The sequence below is a fragment of the Trachymyrmex septentrionalis genome, unplaced genomic scaffold (assembly GCF_001594115.1).
Source record: "Trachymyrmex septentrionalis isolate Tsep2-gDNA-1 unplaced genomic scaffold, Tsep1.0 scaffold13, whole genome shotgun sequence".
In the NCBI taxonomy this organism is placed as follows: Eukaryota; Metazoa; Arthropoda; class Insecta; order Hymenoptera; family Formicidae; genus Trachymyrmex; species Trachymyrmex septentrionalis.
The window spans coordinates 202084-207952 of record NW_017304438.1 but is presented as its reverse complement, the minus strand read 5'-3'; positions in this window follow the sequence as shown (position 1 = coordinate 207952).

The following is a 5869-nucleotide window of genomic DNA, read 5'->3' as shown; positions in this document are numbered from 1 at the left end:
TGTGTGTGTGTGTGTGTGTGTGTGTGTGTGTGGGCGCGCGCGCGCATCATAAGTATTATTCAATTCAAAATTGTGAATAAGAAAGTTTTTTAATCCAGTTGAATCTGAAAATAATATCGGCCATATCTGTGCATCATGAATGCTGCTCAATTCAAAATTCTGAATTGGAAATGCAGTTTTTTAATCTAATTAAATAAAAAAAAGTTTTTCTTTTAAAATAGGTCATGAATGCTATTCAATCCCAAATTGTGAGTAAAAAATCCATTGTTTCATTTAAAAATGCATCATAAATGCTACTTTATTCAAAATTATAAATAAGAAATTTTTCATTTTAATTCAACTGAGTTAAAAAAAAGTTATACCGTAAAAATACAATATATAATAAGAATTCTCCTTTATTTAATAGTTAAAAGAAACATAAAAAGACTTACGTAAATATGTACAATAAATATCATATACATAAATTACTTTTTTAATTAATAAATTAATCACTTTTATGTATATTTCATATTAATACGTTCCCTTCATTATACAGTAAGAGTATATTTTTTGTATAAAAGTTTTAAAATAATTACTATAGAAGTTTTCATATGATTACTACTTTAATTTATTTAAACTTTTACACGTGTAAACATTTTTTTTTTATGAAATCCATTTTTATAGATTTAAAATACGGATTCGGATGAATTGAAAATTTCTAATCCATTTTAATCCATTTTCGTTTGCTGGGAAGATCAATCAAATTGCATCTAATATTAGCCGCAAATTCGTTAATATTGCAATTAATAATCATCCAATCAAACTTTTAACTAGATACTCAGACATTTCTATAATATCAGAAAAGAATTGGTCTTTGTTGGGAAAACCAAAAAATTGTCTTACTTCTCATATTGCTTGCGATGCATTCGGAAATTATATCAATTTCAATCAAGAGTTTAATTGCGAGGCATTTTTAAATGGAATTACCAAACAGTTTCGGTGTTTTGTAACATCAAATTCGGATCTTAACGTCATAGGTCTAAATTGGCTTGCAGCTTTTGATTTATGGGATCATAGCCTTAATATTATAGTTTCTGCTATAAATTTAAACAGCTCAATAAAAATGTGACGTCGTCTTCTTTTATAGATCCAATAAATAAAATAAATATATTAAAATACAAAAAGATCTTCGATCACATTTAACTAAAAACGATGTTGTATACAAAATCTCGTGCAACAACTGTGATGCAAAATGTTAGACAGATGGGCAGACAACTTAAAAAAACCAGAATTATTAAACACCCCAATCATATTCGATGGTATACGTCTGCTCGTTCTATAATTACCGAACATAGATTACAAATAAACCACGATTTTGATTGAAACATTCAAATTTTGAACGAACAGCTTATTAGTGCTATTATAAGCATCTAATATCTGCATCTAATATCTGAGATAATAAATATTAAAAAACAAAGTAACAATCTTAACTTACAAACCGATATAGAGGGATTAAAAAAGGCTTATACATCTAGCATAAAAATTGACATTATCATTAGTTATTGTCAATTTGTCTGATTTCCCTCTCAGAAAGTATTTGACTTTTTACAATTTTAAAATAAAAAATTTTATTTCTTGACATACATATTTAGTTTTATTCTTGTGAATATATACTATATATTTTTTTTCATTTTCTGACTGGAATTCATTATCTCACATCAATGTTTTAATTTTCTGATGAAGTTATTAATATGCGATATGAAGTTGACGATTGACGAGTAGTTATATTTCTCTTGGACGAAATTATTGCTTGCTTTAATTATTATTTTTAACATTATATTCTTTTCTAAAACAATGAGAAAGTTCAAACATTTGGCCTGTTAACCGTATGCGAGCAATTTTCTCCGTTGTGGAATGTTTATTACCGATAACGTTACAATAATATTATTTGTATCAGATTAAATCTAATCTTATGTAACAGATGTTGACAACATCTGTATCAAGCGTCTGAAGATAACTCAATGAAGAAGTCGGAACATGTAATGTGCAATTTTTAGAATACTTATTCTATACAATTAATATACCATAATATAAATAGATCTTTTATATTCTTTCAAGTGATTTGCTGACTCTTATGTATGCCCTTTACATATTCTTATTGTTTTTCAAGATATCTATAATATTCCATATGTAATATAATAATACATATATATAACAATTATAAAATAATACAAACATTAAGCAAAATGTATAATATTATTACATAAGTTTTTATGAGAACAAAGGACTCTTAATTTAAAAAACAATATAGAAAGTATACAATGGATGAATATATTGGATGTTACTTTAATTTTAGACAACAATAAAATTGTTTTTGAGTATCGTAAACATTTTCGGCAAGATATTTAAATTTTCATTCATACCATTCTATTTGTCAGAAAAGAGGAATGGTGTGGTAGATAAAATAATTCTTTTGTTACATCTACGTTACCATCAGAAAAACTTAATAAAGTCTATTCACATATTGTTAGAGAATGGTTACTCACTTCCGTTTATTTTTATAGCCACCAGAACGAGATTGGAATTTCATTTTCACAAATCTAACAATCCCACCACTAAAAACACTAAACATTAAGAACAAATATTTCACAGTTTTGTATATAAGATCTGTTTTTACCTGTAGCTTCAACGATCAACTTAAAAATGGCCTTTTCGGTTCCCAACATCTTGAATAAGTTCATTAAAATACCCAGGTAGCATCTATTGGTTCATATACGTTTTATATACGTTTCCTAAAAATATCTAAAGTTCTACAAACGTTTAAGGAACGTATATAAAAACAACGCTATTGAGGTAGATAAAGATTGCTTAGATCCATTGTCGCACCAAGATGTACAGGATTTCATGTCTGGATTGTGATGCGAGTTACATCCCAAATAAAAAGACGGTTACATACAAGAGTGCATGAATACTCTTCTGCAGAACAAAAAAAACGAGATCTCCTTCGATCATTTCAGATCATTGCATCAAATTTAATTATAACTTTGATTGGGAGGAAGTGGAAATATTGGATATGGAACCAGCTTATAATAAAAGGTTAATATCAGAAATGGTGCATTAAAAAACAATCTCAAGGTTTAAATAGATAAAGTAATATGGATTCTTTATCTAACATATATCTTCCTATACTTCAGTCGCTATCCTTTTCCTAACACCTCCTCAGATATCCCTTCCTTTCATTCTTTCTTACTACTTGTCTTTCTCTCTGTAGCCTCTAACTGTCACAAAGTATTAGATTAAATTTGTCTTTTCTAAAGAGATAAGATCTAGTTTTCAAGATATCTCAATTTTTCTGTATTTTAATGTTACTCGTAAATATTGCACTATTAGTTAACAGGTACTCTTTATTGTTATATTTTTTTACTTTTGATCGTTCGATTAGTATTTTTAACCATTTGTTCCTGTATTTAATTTTTAATCTTTGTATAAAAATTTTGTATCTTAAGTTATTTGTTATATATACAAGTTTAATTTTATTCATGTAACCGTTTTATCATTAAATATACAATTTTCTATTTTATTTATATAACTAAAACATCATTATTACGAAATTTTGCGTATGAGTTGAGAACAATATTTTAGCTAGTGACTTACATTCATTTTTGCAAATTGTTATTCATACAATCTTTTGTATCTTTTGTACAAATCATGTGTTTAGACAATATTCAAAGTTGGTTCATTTATCAGTTTGAGAGTGCAATTCTGAATCTTTGCGACTGCGTCTTTAAGGTCATTTTATAAAATAGCCATTGATGACCACATACGCCATAATGTATTTACATTGTTATTCAAATATTTTGACATCTATTTTTTCACGTTTATATACTGAATAACGCTCAAAACCATCCATAATGAGATTTTACATACACTATTGAATTTAAATATATATATATATATATATACATATATATATATATGTATATATATACATATATTATATATATATAAGTAATTACAATTACCAAAATTATATTAAGTGTTTTGTCGTCTTATTACCTTTCAAATAAGTCGTTTTTTAAATTGTATTAGTTTTAACATTGGGAATCTAACTAGGGCCGAAACATATGTGATAATAAACTTTTGTTTTATAATAACGCCCCAGCAAACGAGAATTGGATTAGGATTGAAATGGATTAAAATGAATTCAGATTTTCAAAAATACGGATTCATGAATGTTAAAATAAATCCTTTTCAATCCTGAATGCATTTTTATTCATTTATAGGAATCATCCAAAGCATGTCTATGCTTTTTCAATCCTGAATACATTTTTATTCATTTATAAGAATTGCATAGAGCATATCTCTATGCCTTTCAATCTAAAAATAATATTAGCATTTTCTGTGCATCATGAATACTACTCAATTCAATATTCTGAATATGAAATGAAGTTTTTTCAATCTAATTGAGTAAAAAGTTTAATTTAAAAAAATGAATCATAAATGCTACTTAAATTATTCAAAATTATAAGTAGGAAATTTTTTGTTTTAATCCAACTAAGTTTGAAAAAGTTGTAAAAATAATTGAGCTATGCTCTTTTATTCTCTTTGATTAAAAGTAAAATGAATGATCGATGTAAACATTCGCAAACCAAGTCGAACACAACCCGAATATTAGGCTGATCACAGCGCGTGACATCATCAGCGAGATTAGATTATTCAACACTTACCCAATGTTGTCTCATAGTAATGTAAATTTTTTATACTTTATTATATCTGTTGAATGATAATATTTTTTTTATATCTATATAATTTTGATACTAGTTTAGCTAGTTGTAATTGAAGTAGAGAATGCATAATAGATTTACCAATTGAAGAAGTAGTAGAGTATTACAAGATAATATAGAAGATTCATAACGTCCAGACGTCCAGATTCGAATTCCACTGAGGTGCGTTTTTTAATACCAATTTGAAGTAGTTAATTTCAGGTATAATTATTATAAATGTCTTGGAAATAAAATTTGTACCCTTAAATATAAATGTTTTTTTTGTAATATTAAATTAGTGTCAATTCGGATTCAATCCATTTTAATCCATTTTCATAGATTTAAAGTACGCATTAAAAAAATTTTAATCTATTTTAATCCATTCTCGTTTGCTGGGACAGCATTAAGATCTGGTTTAGCTCGTAGCTCTTTTTTTTTTAATTTAAATTTTGATTATTTTTAACGAAAGTATTGATGGGGAGAGGTCTTCTTACCAACTTTTAAAGGGATTTTTTCCTTAACTCAATACCCAGCAAACGAGAATGGATTAAAATGGATTGAAATTTTTGTCTATCCGCGAATGCGTATTTTAAATAGCGAATACTTTTTTTGGATTTAATTGGATTTAATTGGATTCAATTAGATTCAATTGGATGCAATTGGATTGAAAAACTGCATTTCCTAGTCAACATTTTGAATTGAACAGTATTCACAATGCACAGAAAAAGCTAATATTATTTATAGATTGATACATTATGCATGGTGTACAATGGACAGTAGCAGTAGTGGATTAAAGAGTAGCCGTAGAAATCGATCAATCATAGTTGAATGTAAGAAAAATAATCAACTATGATTGACCGATTTCTACGCATACTCTTTAATCAACTACTGTTTCTGCCCATTGTAAATCATGCATTAGACAATTGTAAAATCGTAAGGTGTAATCAGTAAGCGAATTGGCCAATCACGGTAAAGACTATAAGATCGGTAGAGAATCCAATGCTATAATTTTCTTTGTGCTGCTTACGTCTTACGGCCTTGTATGATGCTATGGGCTTAAATATTCAGTTAATAAATCTTTGCTTGTATGTATCTACATGTATCTCATATATATATATATATATATA